A 13,874-nucleotide genomic window follows, 5' to 3' on the forward strand; every position below is an offset into this window, starting at 1 on the left:
GTATCTTTGATACTTCCACAAATGCAGTTTTGCAGGTTATGTTTTGAAGAATCCCAGAGTTCACATTTGTCCTGTAAAGGGGTTAGTGATATCCATGGAGTGTTCGCTTTTTCACTGCATCAACATCAACAGTGGCATTGGGCCACAGCGACGGGGCTCCCAAGCCGCTGCTGTTGCAGGGCTAGAAGCATCATAATGTTGGCCTGCCGTGGTTTCCCTTTGGAATGATTCTTGGGACTGCTTAGTGCAGTATGAATTGAAGCTTGGGATAGTATTTGAAACAAAAAGCCTGACCAACGTTTATTACTAAATGCTCACTCGTGTATTTGGGATATGCTGACTGCTCCAATCATTTCTGGTTTTCTTTGATAGCATTTCAGTATAGAATTGACCAGCGATGGAAGAAATAATACAGAGTTGTTTTTAGTATCACTGCCTCCATATCTGTATTTTCTATCTAGTTAATGTTCGTCTGATTTTTCCCCCCTCTGGCTTCATATAATACCAGTGAAACAGAGCTGGGGAACCTCTGACTCTGAGCTTGAATTTAGCTTTCCCAGATGCCCATGTCTGTTTCCTCAGGGCATGATCATTTGGTGACTTCCCAGGTAGTATATTGTTTTCTCTCATTCTAAAACACTGAAATGGCTTTGCAAGAGGCAGTGAGACCTTTACACTTCCTGGTAAGAAGACCTTTAAGCTAGTAGTTTTTCTCCTTATCTTTGGTTCCACTCATCATTTAAACCAATGAAATCAATCATTTAAAATACTGTACTTGCAAAAACTGGATATTCCAAAATCCGGGAATACTTAGCATGTACTCTTGTAAGTTTTAATGTGATATCTTCCTCAATGGGAAATTTAGAAGGATATCCTAGCCAAAGAGACCATGTCCTTGTGCCTGATAGAAATTAAAAAGTCAGTCATGTTTTCCTTTGCTGTAACTTTTATTGAGATCTTCATAATGAGCTCATTAGCCCACTGCCACTTTGTATCCAGAAAGATCACATGAATATTGTACCTCTTTTTTTCTGTCTGGGATGGAGAAGTTATGACAGAAATAGCAGCCAGATTCTTGCTAAGATATTATCTGAATAGAATCATTTTGAATTTCTGCATTGATTTTTTTGTGAACCTTGTGGATTTTATGCAATCTAACTTTTTTATTACATTTTATCTGTATCTGTTCTGTATTGAGGGCTGTTGATAAATGCACTTCTTCTGTGATAAAATCTATTTAATGTACTGATATTTAAAAGGATAGTTATCTTAAGTCATTTCCTCAAAAGTCATAAATGAAGACATTAAAACAATGCTTTAAATGCTACTGGTCTAACTTTGCAAATACTCAGTTGTTTCAGTTGTCTAAAGTAGGTCAGACACTTTAATAAGCTTTTAAAGATTATTTAAAACAGAATTTTTTAATTAAATGGGCCTTATTCAAAAGGAATGTTATGGCAATTTTAAAATCGGGGCCGATTACTCTGAAGGGGATCCTCTGGTGTCACAAATGCTTCCACGTGCAAAAAATAAGCAAACAAACCACTTCTGGTTTTGAAAAACAATGGCTGAAAAAATTATAGAAGAGGGTGCTTGTTGGCTGCATGCTTTTACTCATGTTTTAACTACAATTCTTCATTGGTTTGTTAAGCAATTTGTAACAATTCTTTTCCTTGCCATAATGTGTTCCATTGGTTTTAACTGTATTTACAGGAGGGAAGTGGCATAAATATAAACAGGAAGTAAAGAAGGATGTTTATGCGTTGTGTAGGGTTTCTTATTTTACCCCCTTTCCTCCTTTAAAAAGAAGCATAATTTCCTTTTTCAGTTCCACACAGCATAAAGTGAAGGGCAGTGGACTGTAATAGGGATTTGGCTGTTCTGGCTATTTAGAGGATGATGAGTCTGATTCATCCAGTGCAATGGGATCTGAAAGCAATCTTTCCTAGTCTGTCAGACTTCTAAAGAGGTTTCTGGGGAGAGGGAGCTTGCTGGCTTGCGTGTTTGTTTTAAAGTGCAAATATTCATGTGCTTTGACTCTAATAGTGGTAGCTCAACCTATCTGCTTCTATATATTCCAGCCGAAAATGAAATTTAATCAATCTTTATTTTTGTGGTCTCCAACCCATTAAAATGAAATATTTTAAATACCTTTCCTCTGTATTTCCAAAATCCATATGGAACTGGGATGAAATGGACTTTGAGGTGGGAAAAGGAAGATGTATGTGCAAATGAACTTAATAGATGGGCCCATCCATAGACATGGAGAGTGTATTAACAATGGAAGGTTGCCATGTAGAAAGTATAAATCATCAATACTACTGAGTATATGCCTTTGTCAGTTGATCTTGGAAAATAACTAGTATGAGCACATGAGGTGAGAAACAAATATATCAGCATGAAGACCTGCTATTGCACTGTCAGATTTGCTCAATGTTATGACTCAGTCTGCAAATTGTTTTTTGAAGGAAGGGTGTCATGACCATCCTACCACTTGTCTCAGTACCCGGTCACTCGCCATAATTCTCTGACGTGCCTCTTGCATGTACCTAGAATATGTACCCAACAGTGCTGTGGCGGGAAGAGACCTCAACTTCAGCTGCCAGTTGCTGTGCCTTATTATGCTGTACACAAAATACCTTTTTAGGCTGACTGGAATTTCCACCTTAATGCTGATTAAAATCCCTTTTCTTTTGAGTGTCACACTGAGCCCAAGAGTGACCTTTCTCCTCACACACATAACATTGTTTACTGGCCTTCGGTTCAGTATAAAGGACCTTATTAACCTTTCCCTCAGAATTATTAGGTTTCAGGGGACTGTGCTCTGGAAATGAGGGTTTGGCTCTAAGGTGGCTTCCATTAGCTTGGTACTTCTGAAGTAATCTCTACTGGATGGGGGCACTCTCCTCCTGTAGTCCCACCCTTTTCTACCATTTTTTACCTCAGAGAATCGAGGATCTCTGATCTCACTAATGTAATCAGCATATTCAGATGCCTGTAGCACAGTTCTAGCATCCTTGTCCTTGACCAAATAACATAATTCCCCTGGCAAAACTGAATAAAACTGTTCCAAGCCAAACACATTTTTCCTTTGGACTAAGGAGGTGATCTGTTCCTGTTCCAGCCATTTATTGAGCAATTCCGTCAAACATGCTCCAAGCTGGGCAAAAGACTCCTCAGGTTTCTTGGAAACTGATCTAAATTTCTTTCTGAGGTGCTCTAAATTAATTCCAAATCTGGAATGCACCATTTTACTATATGCCTCAAAATCTCCAGCTTCTTCTCTAGGCATTTGAGAATAGATTTCTTCAAGAGCACCCCCAATCCTAGATCTTAAAATTATCATTTTCTCCTCATCTTTCACTCTGAAGTCCCAACAAGCTCTTTCAAATGAGATAAGAAATTATTCTGGACTACCTCCCTGTTTGTACTGAGTGAATTTTTTCAGATCTACTTTGGATGGAATCGTAGTCTCATTAGAATTACTATTACAGTTGTGCCCCACTTAACGATTACCCCATATAACGATGAATCTGCTTCACAACAGTGTTTTTGCAATCTCAATTGCGATCGGAAACCAATGTTTTAATTTTTTTTTTCTTTGCGAAGATCGGTTCCCTGCTTCGGGAACCGATTTTCGCTTTACGACGATCAAAACAGCTGAGCATCGAGTTTTCAAAATGGCCAGTGGGTGCTCAAAATGGCTCCCTGCTGTGTTTTTGGATGGATTCCTCGCTCTACAGGCACAAAAAATGGCCACCCTTATGGAGGATCTTCGCTGGACACTGAGTTTTTCAGCCCATTGGAATGCATTTAACGGTCTTCAATGCATTTCAATGGGCTTTTTAATTTCGCTTTATGACGTTTTCGCTCTAAGGCGATTTTGCTGGAACGAATTAATGTCGTTAAGCAAGGCACCACTGTACTGTTGTTTTGAGGGGCTAGTTCCATTTTCCTCATTTCTATTTGGAACTGCATTTCTCTGTCTCTTTGCCTTTCTCTGGCCCTTTCTTCCTCCATTTCAAATTCTATTTCCATAGCTCTTTCTACTGCCCTGGCTTTCTCTCTGATCTCCAGTTCTTTAAGCCTGAATTCCTGCTCTAACCTCCATTTTCCAAACTCTTGGGGGCTTGGAACACCTTATCTTTCTGAGGCATTTTCATCAATTTCCTCCTGTTCCATTGCAGCTAGAGGGTCTCCATTTCCCCCCATGGGGTAAACTTTGTGCCCATGACTCCCTTTTTGGCTTCATTTGGGTGGCATGTTTAAGTCTGAGTGAATTAGTCGGACTGAATTATGTCTGTACTGCTTTTAAAAAGGACCTGTCTTTCTGCTGTTTATTCCAGTAACTACATTGTTCTTGCTAAGCTGCTGTCCCTGGCTGCTTTCCAGCTCACAACCTTTTAGTTACTGTGTTACTTCATCTGAGCAATTCTTGCCCTCAGACACCAAAATAATTTTATTTTCAAGCCTCTGCTTTTTATTATTACCACAGATTTCTTCTAACCCTGGCTTTCCTCTCATCCACAATAGCCCTGTCTCTCTGAGCTCCAGATTTTGGGTAAACTCACTAGGTTTTCCAAATCTTGAGGTAAAAGAAGTTTCCTTTAAGAGTCGGTTCCCTCACTTAAGTTCCCTCTGATCTGGGTTCAGAAGCCCTGCTACTTAAGCTTTTCCACGAACATAAGCTTTTTTTTTTTTAGCAAGTGACCCACTTCTTTACTACAGATCCTAACTAAATAGGTAACCAAGACTCCACAAAATTGACTTTTAAAATTTAGGCTTCACTGGATTACGTCGGATCACACCGCTGTACACCAATTGTCACGACCATTCTACAAGCTAACACCACTTGTCTCAGTACCCAGTCACTCACCATCAATCTCCGACGTGCCTCTTGCATGTACCTAGATTATGTACCCAATCTCAGGCACCCACCACGTCCTTTACTACGCTGACATCAGTTGATCTCTTTACCAACTATGTTTACTGTGAAAGACTGAGGTCCATTCAGTACTTAACTTTGAAATAACAACAGGTTTATTGGTTACAATTTGTTTCATGAATAGTTCCTAAGCACATCCTTAAAGTTACACAAAGCGTTCAGTATATTTCTTTAACCTCTTCTATACTGAACTAATACAGATAACACTCTGACTGTTCACTCACTAAAATCTCTCTGCCCCCAAACTCCCAAACTATCTCTCTGTCTCTTCAAACTCTCCACTCCTAACTGTCCTCCTCTGACTAACTCCTCCCAGCTCTTCTCTGACTCATCCCTCAAGCCTTCTGGCTTCTCTGGCTCCGCCTCCCGACAGCTGTCATTGGTATATGCAAATAACCTATTACATGAGCCAAAGCAGGATAATCGCCCCAAAGGGTTACAGTTGTTCTAAGCTACTGCAAAGAGCACTCTTCCTTGGAGGACCATGAGAGGATGTGCTTTATAGTTCATGTCCTACTAGTTCCAAGGAGAAGAAGCACATTTAACTGACCATAAAGGCATGTCACAAAACATACATATTGGTACACATGTGAGCAAAACAGTGATAATCAGAACTGGGCCAAGGTACACAGATAATTCACTTACATCACTTGGATTTTGGTCTTGAAAACCAATCTGTTGCTTCACAATGATGTTATTCCTGAAGTTAGTCATTAGACCATGGTTTTTATAATATGTGTACACACACTACACAAAATGTTCTGCTATGGAAATAACAAACGTAGGAGGAATGAAGTTGCACTAATAATGAGGCAAGATATAGCAGACACAGTTAGGGGCTATAATGCAAAGTCTGACTGAATAATATCAACCAGGCTCCATGGAAAACCTTTCAGCATAACCATCATTCAAGTCTGTGATCCAACTACTGACGCTGGAGAAGATGAAATTGAAAGCTTTTGTGCAAGCATTCACTAGGATGTAGATCACACATCAAAACATGACATGCTTATAATTATAGGTGACTGGAATGCAAAAGCAGAAAACAAACCTGAACCAAATGTTGTTGGAAAACTTGGTCTAGGTGACAGAAACAACACAAAAGAATGATTCATTTATGCAAAGCCAGCAATATACTTATTGCAAATACATGCTCCAAGCAACCAAAAAGATGACTGTACACATAGATATCACCAGGTGGTCAATATAAAAACCAAATAAACTACATAATTGGAAGCAGGAGACAGAGAAACTGTATTCTCTCTGCCAAAACAAGACCAGGAGAAGATTTTGGTTCTGATCATGAGCTGTTAATACTCAATATTAGATAAAGCTAAAAAAGAACATTCAAAGGATTGCAGTGCCAAAATATAATTTAAACAACATTCTTCATTTAAAGTCCACATAAAGAGCAGATTTATATTGCTAAACTCAACTGAACATGGACCAGAAGAACTTCCCAAAAAGATGGAATGCTGGAGAGTGGCCAATAATTGTCCAATATAATAGTATCGAAGGAAGGTTTTTTAAACAAACATGTTACTGCTGCCTCTTTTAGACATACTTCTACCCTGCCTTCCTGCATTGAAAGCATTCACCATTCCCCTTAGCCATTCAGCCAGTCCCCCTTAGATGCTTTTATAAGCCAGGAAGGGCAAGGATCCACCTCTCCAAGGATCCACTCCAGGTCCTCAGATTGCATGAACTGAAACATACCCATTCTTATAGAACAGGGTCTCCTAACTTTTCAGCACGAGGGCTACATCATATATGTTCCTTATTTTCAAGGGCCAAAGGAACACACCCGAACTCACACACGTGTGCACGGGCTAAAGGGAACAGACCTGAGCCTGCGACATTCACCGGGCCAGATAAAAAGGCAAGGTGGGCCAGATGTGGCCCGCAGGCCGAAGTTTGGAGACCCCTGTTATAGAACAAACAGGTGTCAAAGTTATATCCAACAAAGCAGAGAGAACTGGGCCATCCACTGGTGGCAAAAGTACAATCAAAATGTATAAAAAAGTGGTATCAATGCAAATGTTATTCTTATCTAAAGAGCTCAGGCTCAAGAGGTTTCAGCGGTGGCCTTCTTTGCTTAGCTCCTGAAGAAGACCACCACTGAAATGCATTGAGATTGATTTTTTAAGATAAGAATTTAATTCGCATTGCTACCAATTTTTATACATCTTGAGACTCAGTCTCCCTTTTGTACTTTTGTCAAAGTTATATCCACAGGGCCTATATTAACTACAGCATCTAAATCGGAGTGGATTCGAGCAGCTTAATCTGCAAATTGCCAAACAAAAGCTTCACAGCAGATTATCAGTGTCTTTTTATTCTCAACATATGTACAACAGACCATTGACCACGTATAACAGCTCTGCTGGATGGTTTTGTACATGGTAGGGTCAGAGAAGAATAATTTCTTTGCTGCCACCTATGAATCTTCCTTCCTTCCTTTCCAGAACCTAAATTGTGCTCACCTGGAAAAAGGGTAGAGTCAGCCTAGCTTCCTGTTAGAAAAGGAAGTTGCCCCAGTGTTTGCTCACCCTACCCCAGCTTCATCCATCCAAGTCTCTGTGCTAGGTGAGCATGTTCAAATCAAATCCAGGATATTAGCTGTACTTTCACTTATCCAGACTAATTGAACTCGAAGTCAGGCAACTGACATTCCATCATTGTTAAAAGGTACAAGTATCAAAAGTTGCCTGTTTGGACTATAACCCCCAGAATCCAATGGCCATGTTGATTGAGGGATTTTGCGAGATGGAGTACAAAAATATAAGGCTTCCACGCTCTTGTTTCTGACGTGGGGTGCACAGGTTCATTGGTCAGGAAGGCTCCATCCAGGGACTCTCTTTGGACATGGGGCTTACCCCACTGGGGATATGTACACAGAGCCCTGTTTATATAAAATGTTGTGCTTTTTGGCAGCATCAGAGCAATTGGGTACCCCTACCCCAAGCTGAATGTAAGCAACTGTGGAAGGAGTGTATTTATTGGAACAACAGAGGAAGACATCTGCTGATCATCAACACAATTATAAAGGAGCTTGATTGTTTCTAGAATGAATATTTTCCTATTATTTAAGTGGGAGAAATATCAAAATAATTAGATATTTCTAGCATAACATATTTGATTGCACTGAAAATTATTGGAAGCAAGTATAGAAACATGTGAATTAATTTGTCAAATAGAGATCTGTACTGCAAAATATGTTTTTATTTTTAGTTCTTTTTAAAAATTATACTGAGTCTGTCAACACTGAACAAAACAGCAAAAACGTAGAGAGAGTTGTGATGATGGGAACAGCCTAACATTTCAGACAGTGGAATTTGCTAGCCTGAACAGCATACTGTATTGATTTGAAGTGATGGATTAGTTTTTATGCCTAAGGCATGCAGATAAAAGGCTAAATGATATTTCACTAATATTTGCAGTGTCTTGAAATAGTAATTTTTCCCCCTGTCTAATGACAATAAATGGCAGATTGATTATATGTTATTATGAAGACTGTAATGGAGGTTAGATGGTTATTATAAATAATAATATAGCAGAGGAGAGTGATTGCAGCAGGAAAGATATTTGTACTCTATTTATGTCAACATATCTAACACAAGAAAGCCATGCATTTTTTTTTACAGGGTTGTCTGTTTGTAAAATAATTATGCAAATCAGCATCCGTTTAAAAGAACAAAACAGGGAGTTCATAGTTGAAAAATTAAAATGCTGTTTTCTGGTTAGTGGGATGTAAACCACAAGCATTCAGAAAAAGTGATGGAATCTACCAGGAGCTCCTTTTGAAATTCACATTTCATTTGTTGCATAGTTCCATTCACTGCATTGGGAAATGTTGGTCTGAAGCATTGTCGGGGCTGCACACATGTAGCCCTTTCAAAAGATGATTGAAAGGTGCAAGGATGTGGGGAAGCTTTGTTGGTTTCTTTCTGCTTTCTATTCATAGCCAAAAAGCTGATCAAAATTATTCTAGTTTCCTTTAAGAGCTCATTGCAGTTGTTGTGGTTGCTGAGTTGCAGCACAATGTTGCTTTCTAAAAGTAACTCATCCAATTACATACTACTTTGGGGCAGCAATAGGTCATTATAGTTACTGAAAAAGTAACTAACTCTTGTTGCTTGTTACCACTACATTACTTGTTACTAAAACATAAGGCAGAAATGGGAAAATGCATGAAAATGATCTCCATTTCTCAGAAGTAACCAATTATGTTATTAAACAAAATATTGTAAACACACATTAAAAGACAAATTTTTCCTAGCACTTTTTACAGTCTCATCCACACACAATCCCATTGAAGATGGGATGGGAGTTGTAGTCCAGCTCATCAAGCGCCTGTTGGCTGAAAAATGCTATAGACAGGGACAAACTGAATTTAGTGACAAATTTTGGTGTGAGTTGGTGAGCACTAGTTCCATCCATTCCATTTGTGTGTTGTTGTTTGGAACAGACTAAACTAGAATCTTGCAGCCACCTTCCAGTGTAAATTTCCAGTATTTTGAAATAGCTTATGAGCCGCTTCAGGATCTCAGCAAATTGAACACTTCCCCTGCTCCTCTGCGGACGAGCAGGGCAATTGAAATTATTTCTTATAAGGTCTTGTCACTGATGTGCTGGTTCACTTAGATTCAATTTTTTCAAATATATTTGACAGTACTTTGCTTTTCTATGTACTGCCAATCAAGAAACCTCCCACAGCTGTGGTTACAATCAGCTGTACACAAACAGGCAAAGAAAAAAAAATTAGTATAATCTAAGTGAATCAGTGCATCAGAGATAATCCAGCAGACCTAATTTAAAAAATCATTCAACTCCCTTGACCCTCCACAGGTGAGGAGGGGAGCTGTTCAGTTGACCACAGAAGGAACCAAAGGGAAACTGAGGTGCTCCACTGAGGTGCAGACTGTAAGGGAGGAGTTGTGTGGCTGCTGTTGGTGCTTTAACCACAGCCACCATGTCTTCTCCTCTCCCAATGTGCTTTCCATGCTCATGTGTGTGAGGGCAGGAATTACGGTAACAACAAGCCCAGGGCAGCAGTGGTAACTGAATATCTAGCCGCCTAGAGTGGTCCTGATCCGACCAGATAGGTGAGATATAAATAAAATAAATAAATAAAAAATAAAATAAAATAAATATGAGGAGTTTTCCCTAGAGCCATGGAGAGGTCAGGATGGGTTGGGTGGGAAAATGAGGGGGCAACTGTGTTGAAGGCTGTTTTTTTTTTGTATGAGAGAAGAGAGACAGGAGCACACTTTCCACTCTCCAGCCCCTGGCTTATGTGACGAATGTTTGAGGGTGTACATGCAAGAGAATTGGCATGCAAAATGGCGAAGTCTGGGGAAATAAGTATGGCAAGAACTGAAGTATGTGTGGGCTCTGTGTGACATTTGGTTTTTGCAGGTACAGGCTACAAAGGAGGAAAGAGTCAGAAAGTTGCTTGAAGTCAGTACGCCATTTGGATGCAAGGAATGCATCAAATGGCAGATCGATCCTCCCCACCAACTCAACCAACACTATTTACATTGCACCAGCCCACCCCAAAAGGACAGTGTGGACAGATCCTGACTGAGCGGTCCAGCCAGTGTGCCACCTTTTAGCTCCTCCTATTTCCCAAACTCCCCTGAAGGGGAAAAAAAAAGTCTCTTTGAAACATTTCCCCCCCAACTAAGCTGAGTCTTTCTGGTTCATGTTGCCTTTTCCCTTAAGAGTCTTATGGTGTTGTACTTAAACTGAAGTACTGCAGTCAAGACTTTTCTCGGGACTTGATCCCAACGGGATCAGGTAGCCACCTCAAGGCTGACTCAGCCTTCCATACTTCTGAAGTTGTAAATTGAGTATCCAGCTGGTGGAGAGGGGGGGGGGAAGCAGCAATGTGTATCCTGCACAATTAAACTGTCAGACCCCCAGAGAGTTCCTTAAACACTATCTATGGGGCAGTATATATGCAGCACACTTTGCTTTTGCTTTAAGAATGTATGTGTGCAAGAGAGCACTTCCTCCCTTTGCTGCTGCTTTCATTTCCCTTCATTCTCCTCCCCGAACTCTAAAACAAAGCAGCCTCTTTAATTATTGCTGCACTTCATGTTGCCTCCCTTGTTCTGCTGAGACATACCTTTCTGTCTCTCAACTCCCAGGACAGTAGCAATAAGCGCAATCATTCTAGCTAACACCCGAGTGTTGAAGGTCCTGCCTATCAGTCTGGACTGTTGATGACATGATCTTGTTTATTCCCTCTTGACTCTGTCAGAACGATATGCGCAAGCTGAAGGCTTGACTTTTGGCTCTCTGTTCTGACTCCCTTCTTGCTTCTGACTAATCAATCATTGACCTGAGGTGATCACAGACTCTCTTTCACTCCTTTTTATGGACACTCACTGTCTCTAGACACGATACACACTAACATCCTCCCCTGTTACGGCCCTGATCCATGGATGGACTTCTGTGTCTATAATTTATATACCTTCACTGAGTTCACTGAGGCTTACTCATATGTGAATATAATATAGTTAAAACTGAGGGGTAACCTAATCTTTCATCTAATTCCAGCAGCAAAGTTTAGATAGCTGCACGTCCTTCAACCTATCGGACACCCTGGGAGGTATGCCTGGAAGTTTTTTAAAGGGATGGAAGAAAATCTGTTTCAGCACTCTTATCCTTATACTTTCCACCCTGAAGACTGTTGAATGGTATTGTGCCAGATACTAGCACATACTAGTTCTTTCCCCTGCGTCTGGGAGATTTCCTGGCTTCCTGTGAAAACGAGAACCAGCTTTCATTTCCCCGGTTTTGTTTTGTTTTATGTGTGTCTCTGTGTCCATTGTTCTGCAGAGGAAATTGCCAAGTATTGTGCAACATAAAACCCCTTTCTGTGAACCCTGTGCAGGAAAGATGCTGTTCTTCTGCAGCTTGTTTTTTTCTGCCATTTCCAGGTACTGTACATCCTATACAGGGAAGGCATTATTCTCCATAGGAATTCTAATAAATCTGCATAGGAATTGTAATAATTCTGCACAGCTTGTTATTCTCCCAAGGAAAATAAATGATCCTGAAACCTCTGAGAAATGCCCCATGAGATTTATTCCCCCAGATAGAGAAATCTCACTGCAAAGACAAATAGAGTGATATTTCGCCCCTTCCCCCTTTGGCTTCTCTAGAAGAGAAAGAAGCTGTAAAATTCACATGGTTGCTGTTTAACATGTAAAGCATCTCAAAGTGTCCTCTTTTGGGTTAATTTTTTTAAAAGGTCAAGTACATGTTTAGATGTTAAACCTCTGAAGACCATTTATAAAAGAGGAACAATATAATTCTGCAAAACGAGCATCTCGCTTGACTGAAATATTAGATGATAGGTTTCAACTTTAAAGGGTTTCTGTTCATTGCCAGATGGAGTTTAAAAGAAGTGCTGACACAGCCTAAAGTGCAATGTGACTGTCTGATACTAATACAACCTCACCTAATAAATATTCATATCAATATATAGTAATGTAAGTTAAGGGTAACTGGCAGGGGGATATTTGGCCCTTGCTTGACCCTTAAATATTTATATTGTCATTTTTTAAAAAATATGTCCAAGTTGTGCAATGTAGCAGGAACTCAACATTCACTCCAGTTCATACTTCTCTTCAATCTTTTCTTTCAGGTGTTGTACTTCTCAATTCCTCTTCTCCAACCACTCCATCCCCTCTGTGTTCCTCATAAAAAAGGAACTACTGTATTTTTCCATGTATAAGACTATACTTTTGTCTACAACCTTTAGAATAAAAATTGAGGGTCGTCTTATACACGGAAATAAGCTGAGGAGAGAACAAAAACAAGTGGGAGGGAAAGCAGGGATCAAAGTGATCCTGCAGGGCTTTGATCCCTTTCCGCCTACACTTGCTAAGTCCCACTTAGATTTCTTACTTTTGGGTTAGAAAAGTGGGGGGCATCTTATACAAAGGGGGAATCTTATACACGGAAAAATATGATAATTGCTAAATCTTCCTAAGCACAACTCTGTCCTCACACCTTATGTGTGTCATCACCCTTGTCTAATAATTTCCTACTTGACCTTTTAGAGTGGGATATTAAAATTAGTGTGTATGTGAATTTTTGAGAAGCAGGTCCTTCCGGGGAAGAAAGACACCTCTACTTTCAGAGAAGGGATGGCTTTACCCCATTAAAATGCCTTTTTATGCAAACATGGTGGTGGTGGGGGGTTGCTGGTTACTTGGCTATTATAAAAGAGGTCACAACTCAAAAAGAGGTTGGGAACCACTGCTCTAAACAGATACAAATTGTGAAGAATATCCTGATGACATACTAGCCTTTGACTTTGATTTAATGTGGTTTTATCAACTTTCTTTCCTCACAAGCCACCTTTTGCATCTTTACAACCGTAAAAACAAAAGCAACCTTCTAGGGTTCAGCTGAAGGATTGATTTGGTTAAAATGCAAAGTATAAATGCTATCAGTCAATTCTAATCAATCAATTAATGGAATTCTAAGTGTGAGGCTGGAAGTGGTATATTGAGAACACATGCAGATTTCACTTGCATCTCATGAAGTAACTAAATGACGTTTCAACCAGAAAAAGGCATTCTTCTTTGATGTAAAGAATAAGCAAAAAAGAGAGAGGGGGGGTTGGTAATGTCAAGGGATGAAAACTCAGTTTGTGAAGATGATTGATTGCGCAGGAAGCCATATTCAACGTGAAGCATTTTCAGATGATATTTATTTAGTTCTTTCAAACATCCATGCAGCCCCTTCCCTTTTCATTATCACTTTCTCCGCATGAGGAGTGGCACATCTGCAAGGAGAGGTCCCTGCCCGTATGTAGCCTCTGCATGCAAGCAAGAATCCCAATTTGCCTGGGTTCTTACACGCACAAAAAGCCTACACACCTGTATTAGCCTCTCCTCTGCTAGCACAT

General features: G+C 40.0%; 1 protein-coding gene across 21 annotated transcripts in view; it reads left to right on the plus strand.

Annotated features, from left to right (window-relative positions):
* Positions 1–13,874, plus strand: part of KHDRBS2 (KH RNA binding domain containing, signal transduction associated 2) — a 520,773-nt gene that overhangs the window by 325,147 nt on the left and 181,752 nt on the right. The window lies entirely within an intron of this gene.

Source organism: Pogona vitticeps, chromosome 1 (genome assembly GCF_051106095.1).
Source record: "Pogona vitticeps strain Pit_001003342236 chromosome 1, PviZW2.1, whole genome shotgun sequence".
Classification (NCBI taxonomy): Eukaryota; Metazoa; Chordata; class Lepidosauria; order Squamata; family Agamidae; genus Pogona; species Pogona vitticeps.